Source organism: Tachypleus tridentatus, chromosome 10, assembly GCF_004210375.1.
Source record: "Tachypleus tridentatus isolate NWPU-2018 chromosome 10, ASM421037v1, whole genome shotgun sequence".
Taxonomy (NCBI): domain Eukaryota; kingdom Metazoa; phylum Arthropoda; class Merostomata; order Xiphosura; family Limulidae; genus Tachypleus; species Tachypleus tridentatus.
Genome location: NC_134834.1, coordinates 89923745 through 89938998, shown reverse-complemented (window position 1 = coordinate 89938998; position 15254 = coordinate 89923745). Strand labels below are relative to the sequence as shown.

General features: G+C 35.3%; 1 long non-coding RNA gene across 4 annotated transcripts in view; it reads right to left on the bottom strand.

Moving 5' to 3' along the window:
* Nucleotides 1–4687, bottom strand: part of LOC143229843 (uncharacterized) — a 48980-nt gene extending 44293 nt beyond the window's left edge. For all 4 annotated transcript variants that reach the window (XR_013016092.1, XR_013016095.1, XR_013016093.1 and 1 more), the window contains exon 1: nucleotides 4188–4687. This is a non-coding gene — a long non-coding RNA (uncharacterized LOC143229843). The remainder of the gene's footprint in view (nucleotides 1–4187) is intronic.
* Between the last annotated feature and the right edge of the window lie 10567 nt (nucleotides 4688–15254).

Here is a 15254-nt window from a genome sequence, read left to right as displayed (position 1 = left end):
TTTGACATTCTAAAAAAAGTTGTTGTTTTTTTATACCCACCGTCCTGAAATACAGTTTTACTTCAAATGAGTTTCTCGTCATCACGGATTTATTAGAAGTAATAGATACAATACATGGCCAAGGTCATGGACGAATTTGTGTTAAAGAACAGTCGTGTTTTAACAAAAGTTAAACGAGCTTGCCCTACCCAATACTGGCTACAGTTCAACATATGTTAATTTAAAGTGAGGTGTGTACTACTGTTTTCTAGACTGAACATCGTCACTTAATGTATTCGTGAAATGATCAAGAAATGTTCTTCTAACAGCAACTCGTCTTGTAAACTAACGCACTTGTTAAACACGCGTGATTGCTTAAATCTATCAATTCTTACTTAATAAATATATCGAATTTATTCATGGTGATAAGTGTTTTACACATGACTAGTTAATCTCATTCCACATAGGGGAGACCGAGAGATTGAGATACAATGTGATCTACCGTTGGCTGATATATGTTGTTATGGTAACGCGGATTTAACAAAAAATATCAAAGGAAAAGGCAACAGAAACGTGTGTATATTACTTTTTGGTTTCAATACTCCCCCAACTCAAGCCAAAATAAATATGTTTATACGAAAGAAAATGGACTTACTATAATGACCACATACACGGAGATGCCAACTATTTCAAATGACTGAGCGTAATGATTGTAGACAGAACCCGTACAGATATCGTACAATCACTGGATACAGTTTGAGTCATCCATGTCTGTGGATCCATCTGTGGCTAAACTGTAAACACTGTTAGTAAGTATGCTTCAAAACATTTTGTCATCTTCACAACCCAACATTTGTACAATGGCTGTAGTTTTGGTTCTAGCACAGCCATATTTTTTCGCTACATCAGAGTCTGGGAACATTTTGATGAATAGATGTCCTGCATGAGAGGCTAAAGCTAGGGGTAACATCACTTCTGCATTTGTGGTTTCATATTCTGAATCCTTACTCATAAATGTCGTTATTTGCATCGTTTTTGTCTTTGTCTCAGTTTTTTATTGGTGAGATGCCGACTTTGTATGTCTGGAACAATCGTTTTTTCCGCCATGTGCCACAGAAAAATCGATGTGACAAACTGTACAAAATGCATGACCGTCACTGACTTTTGATGCAATGACCGGATATTTTGCACTATACTCTTTCCTAAATTTTTGATTCACAATTTTAGTCTTTTTAGATTTACCAGAAACAAGACAATCTGGTGAACGAGGCCTCTTTTTTTTTTTTTCACTTGTGAATCATCACATTGGTGTTTCTATGCCGCATAGAAAACGAGAAATGCCCATCTACGCGAGCGCTGATTGGCAAACAAGCACTGATGACGTAACTATGGATTCCCCCACGTACCCAATATGGAGAAGCACCGCACTCAAAGTATTGGTAAACGTCGGAGATACAAATATTTTTTATTATTTCAAGCACAAACACGATTATCGCAAGCAGCCATTTGGACTATGTCTTTTATTTATTATCAAAATTTATTTGTATCTCACTAGAAATTTTCTTTTCACCACTTTCAAGCCCTGGGGGAACAATTTATCACTTTATTGTACAGGCCTATATAATATATAATAATTTGAGAGTTGCAACAAGTCGTAATATTTGTCTGTATGAGCGTATAGTCGTAATGTATACACCAAAATCGTAATGATTACACTCAAATCATAATGGTTGGCATCTCTGCATCCAAGTCATGGTTGTAAATTCTAAAGCTGCGTTTCACATCATTGGTGTGTCCCATAATGGCGTAAGTAATACCAATTACTTCGAGTTTGATGCAGACGATTCGATTTATATTTAAAAATTAAACTATAGGTTCATTTATTTCGTGGCGAGTTTATACAAAACCTGAAAAAACTATCCACAAACGCCGAACAAAAAAGAAAGTAGCGAAATAGATGACGAAGGTCTGTAACAATAAAACAATGAATGTATAAATATTTATATATGGAAATAAATCAATTAAACAACAATGATAAATTTAAAGATTATAAAAAAAACAATTAAAATTTCAGCTAAACACAAACAACATGTAGAATTGTTTAATATCCAGCTATCATGTGAAAAGTCTAAATGGTGCTATAGTAACTAAGAATTAATAAAGTTGTCAAGGATGAGGGGTCTTTGAGCACTCCACCTGGTTACAATGTTTTTAAATAGTCTCAAATCAACGAATAAGAATGATTTTCAAAATTTAGGCTATTTTTATATTTACGAACAATCACAATATTTTAATACTAAATGTAGCAAGGAAGTGTTATGATGTAACTGTGAGCTGTTTTATACATCCAGAGAGAAACATGGCTATACTAATACGAAATTCGGGACGAAATAAATATTAACTCCTCACTTACTATAGTACCGGCATCGCCAGGTGGTTAAGGTACTAAACTCATAATCTTAGGGTCACGGGTTCGAATCCCCGTCACACCTAATATGCTCACCTTTTCAACCGTGGAAACGTTATAAAGTGTGGTCAACTCCACTTTTCGTTGATAAAAGAGTAGCCCAAGAGTTGGCGGTGGGTGGTGATGATTACCTGCCTTCCCTCTAGTCTTACAGTTAAATTAGGGACAACTAGCGCAGATATTCCTTGGTCTACATAAACGTAGCAACCATCTGAGTATTTATTAAAGTGTAAAATGTTAACCAGTTACTTGAATTAACGGTTCACGTAATGTAACATCAACTCCTTAAGGTATATTAGGGTGTATACATTACTTACTACTATGCTTCACCGCTTGTTGTGATATAACATGGCCTTGTCTGAATGAATCGTGTCGTGAAAGATATTTCTAATAATGTATCTACGAACGGCTGGTATGGGTATTAAAACTTTAATAATAAAACACAGAAAACGTTTTGACCTTCTCAAGTCATTTTCAAAATAACCCGACGCCTTCATGCTTTAAAAATCATTTATAAATATAAACTAATATACTTTTAAGAATGTGAAATAAGATTAATTAGGACAGTAATAAATTTCAAATATAACAATATTTTGCTACATCAAATGTGCGCCAACTGATAACTATACAACATAAATATATATAATAGTAAACATCCTCTAAAACGGTCAAATTGGTGTCTTCACTGCAATAGCACTTCTTCAAACAGAGGATTTCTTGTATAATAGAAAACAATTCTAATCGGAGACCACTGGTCTCCGGTTTAAACGTGAATTTTACAGAAAAAGAAAACTTTGTAATCAAAAGAACTACTCATACTGATTAATTTTGCAGGTTCACATTTTTTTATAAAACATATGTGCTAATAAATGAAACATATAACTTGGTGCAGAAAGAGCCCTTTCCGAGCGGCAATTCGAACGTTTTAGTTTTTACGTTTGCCGCTAGGAAAAATACTGTGGTGTAATAGTTGCCAAACAAACTGCCAACGCCAGCGCGTTGAATGTAAATAAACATGGCCAGTGCATACGGAGAAACAGAGGCGGAGTCTGTTTTGACTTCGTGTTCTGAACAGTGTCGAGTGGCGCCATATCAATTCGAACCTACTCTGAACGAACCTAGAACAGTTACTTTTGACACAGATCTGACAAGTTCTAGTGATGAGGACAGTTCCACGAGCAGGAGTAGCGGAACTGTGAGTGATACTGAAGAAATAAGATTATATATTAAAACAACATGCTTTATGAGGTTTATGAGATTTACATTTAATATGACAATGTCAAAGTACTGTGTTAAGATTAATTTTATTATGATGAGTTATGGAAATATGTGATGGAGTTTATATTTGATTGTTTACAAGTCTACAATGTTTGTTTTTTTAAATACATAAAATGTACTTGATTACTTCAACATGTTCAAGACATAGTCTTATTTCAATTTATCTTGATATGTTAAATTTAAAAAATGGTATTCTTCAAACTTTTCCATGTGTAAAAATGATACAAAAACATCTACAGAATGATCTACCAGCTTTTAAACTTCAAATATACTCTATTTGGGATAGATTTGTCCACTGTCTAGACTAAGAAATCAAGATTTCACTGACACTAAGGTGCCACAAATGCAAAACACGCTCATGAATGTGAAATGTGTATGTCTAGTTACATTCTTCAAAAACTTGTACTTTTTAAATTATTATATTATACTAGTTATTGTTTATCACTTTATACTGCACATATACCTTTAAGTTTATTCTTTTCGTGATGGCAAGGGATGGCTTCAAAGGGGTGGAACCTGAACACTGCAGGCTGAGATCAGATGGTGGGGACGATCCTGTCTACTGCCGATGGTTTTTTTCAGTCTCAACCTGCCTGGCTTGAAATACACGGAATCCAAAGCAGTGGGATCCGATACAAAACATAAGCGTTCAAAGTGATCTTGATAAAGCTTTGCATGGTGTGAAGGAGTCCAGTTCTTCCTATTGACCATTCCTACCCACTGTCGCCACCTTGCCGTTCCTTCTCCTTGCACGGAAACGAAAAGAAGCTTTTGCCCGATGCCGAACCGTTTTTACATACATAAGCAACACAGTAAACCATGTTATCATAAAACAAACATAAAGTAGCAATATCAAGACAAAAATAGTCTCACAAAGTATGTAATCTGAAAAAAGCACTGATAGATTTACATAAAACACCAGCACTGAAAGGAACAAAATGGTCGACGCGCAACGAAGCGTGTCTGGCACGTATTACGTCATAGTTATAAAACGTCACGGAAACAGCCAAGCGACCGAGAGGAACTTGAGTTCGAAAACACGTATATATTGTTTCATTTTTTACTCAAAAACTAAAATGTTTAAAATATGTCAACCACACAGAAATTATACCTAACCAAAGTACAGTTTCTAAGGCAATTATTAAATTTGTTGAAAGTTCAATTTTAACACGAATCAGGCCTTTACTAAGTACGCCTATATTCGATAAATATATTAATTAACACTAACTTGTGTACATTTTCACAGTTGTTTAAATATTGTTAAACTTTACTGTACTTAAAATTTTTAAAATATCTAAAGTTAGGTTGTAGAGCAATATTATAAGGATTTAACAAATTACTGTCTAAAATGTATAATAAAGTATACTCATGATGGTTTGTACGCATGCGCATTTAGGTAGTAGGTGCAGACACATTTTCGGAACAAACAAAAACTCATTTTTATTGCAAACAGAGACAAACACTTATATACCAAATACTAACGTTTTAGTCTAAAGAGAAATATCTGTTACCTTTCATTTCGCTCATCAATTACTTTTTATTATTTTATTAAAATTACTTCAATTTTTGGATTATTTAAACTGCCTTTTCCACTCGCCCAGCGCCTCAGCGATAAGTCTATGAACTTACACGCTAACAAGCGGTACTAAACTATATACTAAAGAATTTCAAAAGAAGAAGAAAAAAGAACGCGATTTGTTAGCTTAGATGCTTAATTTCGAATCCTTAAAAACTAAAATCAACGATACGACTTTAGATGTAACATATTATATATCTGTTACGGTCGCAATTAATCAATCGTCAAAAGAAACAGGAAATCTTTATTGCATATAAATTATTAAAGTAATATATGTTACGTGTTTGTATAGCTACGTAATTAGTATCATAACAATACTATAACAGAACAACAACAACAATAATACATTCACACATTGTTAAACTCATGTCACAGAAAACTTGTAAAATAGAACATTACAAGCAGTTTCATAATTTTTAAGAATATTTAAATATCACTCAATTATGTATATTAATTCCGAAGAAGCCGCAAAGGCGAAACATGGTTTGAATAAAAATATATTCTTTTATATTTAACTGGCATGTAAAGGTCGTTTCTCTGAACTTTTATCAAAATATTAAAATAAAGTGCAACAATCATATATATTCTCTTAACAACAATTATCTATGTGATATTGTACACACGTCTTGTTGCAAAGGGTAAAACCTTAGAAACCAGTACTACAGAAAAGTATCAAAAATATTATAAAACAAGTTCAAGAGAAAATGGATTTATTTCTTTTCTCGAATTAGTCGTATAATTTGTGTCTACTCAGGCGGATGGAAAAATCGCTCGAATTCGAAAACATGTATTTACTTTGTGTTTGCGGTATTTTAGTAATGTTAGCTTCAATTTATTTAAGACTCAATCGGTCAAATTCCACAAAACATTTGCCAAAAGCCATCAAGCTGTTGATAATTTTCCTGTCCGCTATACTTTTACTAAGATCCGACACACTTAACCTTGAAATCGTGTTCCTCATATATATTAAAAAATAGCACATAAAGAAAATTACCATGGCTAGAAATTAAAAAGCTATTTCATATCAGTTATGAACAAGAAATATCCAAATTCACAAAATTATATTACATATTTTTTTTCATAATTAAAAATTGTTTAATTATCTCATGTTAGAAGAATTTCACCGTCAAAGATATGTGGAATTAAGGGAACTCAAGTGTCCTACACTCTAAGTAAGAAACTATTGGAAGGAAGAGTCCTATACTCCAAGTAGAAAGTAACTGGAAGGAAATACACTACACTACAAGTAAGAAGCTACTGGTAGGGACAGTCCTATACTGTAAGTAGGAAGTAACTGAATAGAAATATACTACACTACAAGTAAGAAGTAACTAGAAGTAACAGTCCTATACTCCAAGTAGGAAGAAACTGGAAAGAAGTATCCTACACTCTGAGAAAGAAGCTACTGGAAAAAGTATCATACACTCTGAGTGGGAAGTATCCAGAAAGAAGAGCTAGCCTTACAGTCTCAGTGAGAAGTGAAAGGAAGGAATAGTTCTAGAAGTAAAAGGAAGGAATAGTTCTAGAAGTAAAAGGAAGGAATAGTTCTAGAAGTAAAAAGAAGGAATAGTTCTACACTCTAATAATCAAGTAACAGAAAGGAAGAGCTCTACATTCTAACTAACAAGTAACTGGAAGGAAAAGTTCTACACACTGCGTGTAAAGAAATTGGAACGAAGAGTTATACACTCTAACTCAGAAGTAACTGGAATGAAGAGTTTTACACTCTAACTAACAAGTAACAGGAAGGAAGAGTTCTACACTCTAATTATCAAGTAACTGGAAGGAAGAGTTCTACACTCTAACTAACAAGTAACTGGAAGGAAAAGTTCTACACACAGCGTGTTAAGAAATTGGAAGGAAGAGTTATACACTCTAACTCAGAAGTAACAGGAAGGAAGAGTTTTACACTCTAACTAACAAGTAACTGAAAGGAAGAGTTCTACACACTGCGTGTAAAGAAATTGGAAGGAAGAGTTATACACTCTAATTATCAAGTAACTGGAAGGAAGAGCTCTACACTCTAACTAACAAGTAACAGGAAGGAAGAGTTCAACACTCTAATTATCAAGTAACTGGAAGGAAGAGCTCTACACTCTAACTAACAAGTAACAGGAAGGAACAGTTCTACACTCTAACTAACAAGTAACTGGAAGGAAGAGTTATACACTCTATCTCAGAAGTAACTGGAAGGAAGAGTTCTACACTCTAATTATCAAGTAACTGGAAGGAGGAGTTCTACACTCTAACTAACACGTAACTGGAAGAAAGAGCTCTACACTCTAACTAACAAGTAACTGGAAGGAAAAGTTCTACACACTGCGTGTAAAGAAATTGGAACGAAGAGTTATACACTCTAACTCAGAAGTAACTGGAATGAAGAGTTTTACACTCTAACTAACAAGTAACAGGAAGGAAGAGTTCTACACTCTAATTATCAAGTAACTGGAAGGAAGAGTTCTACACTCTAACTAACAAGTAACTGGAAGGAAAAGTTCTACACACAGCGTGTTAAGAAATTGGAAGGAAGAGTTATACACTCTAACTCAGAAGTAACAGGAAGGAAGAGTTTTACACTCTAACTAACAAGTAACTGGAAGGAAGAGTTCTACACACTGCGTGTAAAGAAATTGGAAGGAAGAGTTATACACTCTAATCATCAAGTAACTGGAAGGAAGAGCTCTACACTCTAACTAACAAGTAACAGGAAGGAAGAGTTCAACACTCTAATTATCAAGTAACTGGAAGGAAGAGCTCTACACTCTAACTAACAAGTAACAGGAAGGAACAGTTCTACACTCTAACTAACAAGTAACTGGAAGGAAGAGTTCTACACACTGCGTGTAAAGAAATTGGAAGGAAGAGTTATACACTCTATCTCAGAAGTAACTGGAAGGAAGAGTTCTACACTCTAATTATCAAGTAACTGGAAGGAAGAGTTCTACACTCTAACTAACACGTAACTGGAAGGAAGAGCTCTACACTCTAACTAACAAGTAACTGGAAGGAAAAGTTCTACACACTGCGTGTAAAGAAATTGGAACGAAGAGTTATACACTCTAACTCAGAAGTAACTGGAATGAAGAGTTTTACACTCTAACTAACAAGTAACAGGAAGGAAGAGTTCTACACTCTAATTATCAAGTAACTGGAAGGAAGAGTTCTACACTCTAACTAACAAGTAACTGGAAGGAAAAGTTCTACACACAGCGTGTTAAGAAATTGGAAGGAAGAGTTATACACTCTAACTCAGAAGTAACAGGAAGGAAGAGTTTTACACTCTAACTAACAAGTAACTGGAAGGAAGAGTTCTACACACTGCGTGTAAAGAAATTGGAAGGAAGAGTTATACACTCTAACTCAGAAGTAACTGGAATGAAGAGTTCTACACTCTAACTAACAAGTAATAGGAAGGAAGAGTTCTACACTCTAATTATCAAGTAACTGAAAGGAAGAGTTCTACACTCTAACTAACAAGTAACTGGAAGGAAGAGTTCTACACACAGCGTGTTAAGAAATTGGAAGGAAGAGTTATACACTCTAACTCAGAAGTAACAGGAAGGAAGAGTTTTACACTCTAACTAACAAGTAACTGGAAGGAAGAGTTCTACACACTGCATGTAAAGAAATTGGAAGGAAGAGTTATACACTCTAACTCAGAAGTAACTGGAAGGAAGAGTTCTACACTCTAACTAACAAGTAACAGGAAGGTAGAGTTCTACACTCTGACTAACAAGTAACTGGAAGGAAGAGTTCTACACACTGCGTGTAAAGAAATTGGAAGGAAGAGTTATACACTTTAACTCAGAAGTAACAGGAAGAAAGAGTTCTACATTCTGCGAGTGAAGTAACTTAAGGGAAGAGTTCTACAGTCTAATTATCAAGTAACTGGAAGAAAGAGTTATACACTCTTTGCATGAAGCAACTGGAAGGAAGAGTAAAACACACTTAGCATGAGAAAAATGCATGGAAGAGTTCTACACTTTAATTAAGAAATAGCTGGAAGAGAGAGTTCTATTATTTTCGTATGAAGTAACTGGAGAGAAGAGTTCTACATTCTGCGTGTAAAGTAAATGGAAGGAAGAGTTCTGTACTCTGCTTGTGAAGTGACTAGAGGAAGGGTTCTACACTATGCGTGTGAAGTAACTATAAGGAATAGTTTTACACTACCTGTGAAGTAACTGGAATAAAGGGTTCCATACTTCTCGTCTGAAGCAACTGGAAGGAAGAGTTCTACACTCAAAATAAGAAGTAAATGGAAGGAGGAATTCTTCATCCTAAGTAAGAAGGAACTGGAAGAAAGAGTTCTATCTCTGCGTGAGAAGAAACTAGATGGAAGAGTTCTACACTCCAACTAAAAAGTAAAAAGAAATAGGAGTTCTACACTCTGCATGTAAAGAAACTGAAAGAATGAGTTCTACACTCTAACTAACAAGTAACTAGAAGGAAGAGTTCTACACACTGCGTGTAAAGAAATTCGAAGGAAGAGTTATACACTCTATCTCAGAAGTAACTGGAAGGAAGAGTTCTACACTCTAATTATCAAGTAACTGGAAGGAAGAGTTCTACATTCTAAGTAACAAGTAACTGGAAGGAAGAGTTCTACACACTGCGTGTAAAGAAATTGGAAGGAAGAGTTATACACTCTAACTCAGAAGTAACTGGAAGGAACAGTTCTACACTCTAACTAACACGTAACTGGATGGAAGAGCTCTACACTCTAACTAACAAGTAACAGGAAGGAAGAGTTCTACACTCTAACTAACAAGTAACTGGAAGGAAGAGTTCTACACACTGCGTGTAAAGAAATTGGAAGGAAGAGTTATACACTCTAACTCAGAAGTAACAGGAAGGAAGAGTTTTACACTCTAACTAACAAGTAACTGGAAGGAAGAGTTCTACACACTGCGTGTAAAGAAATTGGAAGGAAGAGTTATACACTTTAACTCAGAAGTAACTGGAAGGAAGAGATCTACACTCTAACTAACAAGTAACTGGAAGGAAGAGTTCTACACACTGCGTGTAAAGAAATTGGGAGGAAGAGTTATACACTCTAACTCAGAAGTAACAGGAAGGAAGAGTTCTACACTCTAACCAAGAAGTTACTGGAAGGAAGAGTTTTACACTCCAACTGAGAAGTAACTAGAAGGAGGAGTTCTACACTCTGAATGTGAAGTAACTGAAAGAATGAGTTCTACACTCTAACTAACAAGTAACTGGAAGGAAGAGTTCTACACACTGCGTGTAAACAAATTGGAAGGAAGAGTTATACACTCTAACTCAGAAGTAACTGGAAGGAAGAGTTCTACACACTGCGTGTAAAGAAATTCGAAGGAAGAGTTATACACTCTATCTCAGAAGTAACTGGAAGGAAGAGTTCTACACTCTAATTATCAAGTAATTAACTGGAAGGAAGAGTTCTACACTCTAAGTAACAAGTAACTGGAAGGAAGAGTTCTACACACTGCGTGTAAAGAAATTGGAAGGAAGAGTTATACACTCTAACTCAGAAGTAACTGGAAGGAACAGTTCTACACTCTAACTAACACGTAACTGGATGGAAGAGCTCTACACTCTAACTAACAAGTAACAGGAAGGAAGAGTTCTACACTCTTCATATGAATTAACTGGAAGGAAGAATTCTAAACTCTATGAAATAACTGGAAGAAAGAGTTTACTCTTTTCGTGCGAAGTAATTGGAAAGAAGATTTCTACACTCTGCGTGTGAAGTAACTGCAAGGAAGAGTTCTACACTCTAATTGAAAAGTAATGGAGGAAAGAGTTTTACATTCCAACTAACAAGTGACTGGAAGGAAGAGTTCTGTCTCTGAGTATGAAGAAACTGGAAGAAAGAGTTCTACACTCTAAGAAGTAACTGAAAAGAGGGGTTTTACACTCTTCGTGTGAAGTAACTGGAATGAAGAGGTTTACATTATAAGTAAAAAGAACTGGATGGTATAGCCCTTCACTCTGAATGAAAAGTAACTGGTAGGAAGAGTTCTACACTCTAACTGAGAAGTAACTGGAAGATAGAGTCCTACACTGTAAGTTAGAAGTAACTTAAAGGAAATATCCTCATCTGTATGTGAGAAGTTTGTGGAAGGAAGAGCCCTGTACTCTGAGTGAAAATTGACTGAAAGGAATAGTTCTATTTTTTAGCGAGAATTAAACAGATCGAAGAATTCTACACTCTAAATAAGAAATAAGGGGAAGAAAGAGATCTACACTCTAAATTAGAAGTAAATTGTAGGAAGTGTTCTACGCTCTGAGTGTAGTCAGCCTTATAAAATTAACTTGAAGTGTATTAATAATTGTTACAGTTTTGTAGTTAGTTCATGAGCCTGAACTAAAACTTTTGAAACAACTTTAACCTTATCGATGCAGGTATATAACATTTTTTTTATGATGGCACATGACAACATATATATCGAAACTATCTTTTAAATGTTAAACTTGGAATTTACATAAAACATAAATTGTATTGTCATTTGTTATACATAAATTAATTAAAAAAGATTCAGTTGGTTGTTTGGTTTGGTGTTTTATTGCACAAAGCAGCTAGACTATCTGCCCTAAATACCCAGTAAAAAGTCAAAATTAAAGTGAATTTAATAAAATTTTGGGAAAAAATAATTTAGGTGAAACAAAACAAAGTTTAAAAAAACACAAATAGCATTAAATCCAATTTTATATGTAGTTTACAGCAGTGAGAGAAAATCTACAGTAATACAAGTTGTAAAGGACTTTCTGCAGCATAATTTTAATGATCATAACTCGCCAGGATGACTAACGGGTAGCTCAAACATCAGTGTTAGACACCTGCAGTTGACCTTTCCAGTCCTGGTTTAGAGTTATTTGACGTTACGACAATTTTCTAATTTCAAATCGAACTAGATGTACTTTAATTCTTACAAGGGAATCACATTAAAATAGGTCTAATTTATAAATTAAAACTTAAATAACATAAAACAGATCAATGGTCTTCAAAACTGAAAAACGTTTCTGAGGTGGACAGTGTCTGCATCGCCAATAACACTGTCTAACGTTATGGATAATCCTTGGGAAAGAACATGTTTGAAATGGTGGCATCGTTGAGAGTCATAACGACCCCAAGACAGTAAAATGTGTCGTATTGTGATCTGAGTGTTACACAGACAACATTTTGGTGCATCAGTACCAGATAAAAGAAAACGACGAGTTAAAAAACTATAACCAATGCGCAGTCTAGTTAGGACATCTTCCTCTGTCCGATCCTTTCTGAGGCAAGACGGCCAAAGTCAATAAAGAGTTTTATTTGGAAAGCTTGTTTTCACTTGCTCACTCCATATCGACTGCCAAATTACACGCAATCGAGCCTTGAATACAGGACCATAGTCTACGTATGGAAAAGGAACAGCAGTGACAGTGCCAGAGCAGACAGACTTAGCTGCGGTGTCGGGAAGCCCTTTCCCGCGAATACCCACGTGGCTTGGTATCCAACAAAACTGAATATAAGTAGATGCTAAAAGGAAATGGGCCAGCCGGTTTTGAATATAAGCGAGAACAGGGTGTGAACTAACGTGAAGCGATTCCAGGGCCAGTAGAGAACTAAGCGAGTCAGTATAAATAGTACTATTTGAGTACTGCTTAGCTTCTGTGTGACCCAGAGCAAGAGAAGTGGCATACAGCTCAGCAGTGACTACAGAAACTGTAGATAGGATGAGAGAGTCCACAGTGTCACCTGATCTTGAACCATCCATATAAATAGGAATTGAAGGAAGATTCGAATGATGTTCAGCAAATAATATATAGTACTTCCAATCGGGAGTATCAGCTTTTCTCAGATGACTTAAAGAAAGGTCACATTTGGGGATTGTAGTAAGCCATGGTGGGATGGGCTCACCAATGGATAGAGCAATGTTATGCAAGTATAGACCCAATTCATCCAACTGCGCCTGGATACGAAGGCCAAAAGGAACAATGACAGATCATCTGTTCTGACAAACAAGGACCACCGAGGAAGGAAAACACAACCCCAAGTTGGATGCTGTGGTAAGGATAGTAGTTTTGAAGCATACAGTAAAGATAGTTGCAAATGGCGGAGATGTAGAGGAGGTTCATGAGATTCTGTGTATAAGCTCTGGACTGGGGAAGTGCAGAAAGCCACGGTGAAGAGCCGGAGTCCCTGATGATGAATGGGGTACAGCATCTTCAATGTTGAGGTCCTGGCAGAGCAATAGACTAGTGACCCATAGTCTTGTTTTGATCGAGTAAAAACACGATATATCTTCAGCACAGAACGTCGATCTGCTCCCCATGTAGTGGAAGAAAGACACGGAGGATGCTCAGTGCTCTTGTACATTTGACTCACAGATGCTTGATGTGTAGTATAAAGGTCAGCTTAGGGTCAGTCTTTCTCAGCATTATAGGGAAATGATAACTTCCTCGTGAGTTAATGTCAACCCTCCATGAAAAGTGGAAGAATAGTTAAGGGGAGCAAGCTGTTAGATCAGTAGTAGTAAAGGACTGACTAGGTGCATTAATATAAGTTTAAGAACCACAACTGAAAAGAGAAAGGTTGAGATTTGAGAGCGTACGCTCTACGGAGTGACCCCTCCCATTTATATCAGTACCTTCCCAGAGGGGATTATGTTCATTAAAGTCTCTCAGGATCAAAAAGGAAGATGGCAACTGTTCACTTTGTCAGTCAAAGTCTGATTGATCATGGGTCTCTTCAGGAGACAGGTAGAGACAACAAACAGTTATGGTACAGCCAAAGGAAACATGAATAGCTACAGCCTCCAAGGGAGTGTCGGGTGGCAAAGACAGGGTGGGCACATGCTGATCAACCAACGGTGCCACCCCTTCATGCACTCGTCCATCACACAGTTTGTCATTTCTACACAAAGAAAACTGCCGAAAGATGACTGTATTGCCAGGTTTCAGAATTGTTTCTAGTAAGATAAGGCAAGCATGGTCTAGTGCACCTCTGCTACATGTCTAAGATTTTGCATGTATTTTGAACCCATTTTTGCATAAAAATATAACCTTTGTACGTTTCTTATTCAGCTAGATGACATAAAAGCCATTGTCATTTTCAAGAAATGAATATTTATGGAAGTATCTTTTGTTTTGACAAAGAACTACAATAGTTATTGCACAGATTTTTAAATAAATTACAATAATCATATCTTTGCTATAATAATACCTATTCTAATAACAACCAATGTAACATACTTCTTTACAATCCGCTGATATTTCATTTTCATGGAGACAAGTTTTGTCGACAATGTCAGTCAAACAGCCACCTTCTAAATATTCCATTATAACCTAAACAAACATAGTTTAATATTACACTGACATTTTATTCTTTAATAAAATTATACATAATAACGAGACAGAATAATTTATTTTTCTTCATTTAAGATCCTGACAGTAATCATATATCTAATAAAGATAGAAAGGTTTTTTAAACAATTATTCATGAAGTAGGAACTAAAGTAACAACAGTTCTTCAGCATTCTTTAATATTTACATTTTCATTATCTAGAAAGACGTATAGTTCATAGAAAAATTTACAAATTCAATTTCAAGGTATTAAGGAAGAGTGACCACTCTTTTCTTTTGTTACATTTTCTATTTTCAACTTTTATTTTTCACCTCAAAATATTTTTTTAGATTTCTTGAAGTACATTGTTTTATATATTAGTCACTATTGCTGTTATTTTATCTCAATATTTATACAAAATTAATTTGGATTGTATTTTATGTCAGAAACTGGAAATTTAATATCTACTGTATTTCACACTAAACAAAGTTTACAGTGTTACAAATTATGCTGCATTTGACACTATTGTATAAGCTGTTAATGATTTAACAAACACAACTTTTCCTAATAAAATAGTTTCTACAACCACATATAAACTATGTGAACTAAACATACATGGAAGATGGATAAAGCAAAGGTATAAACTA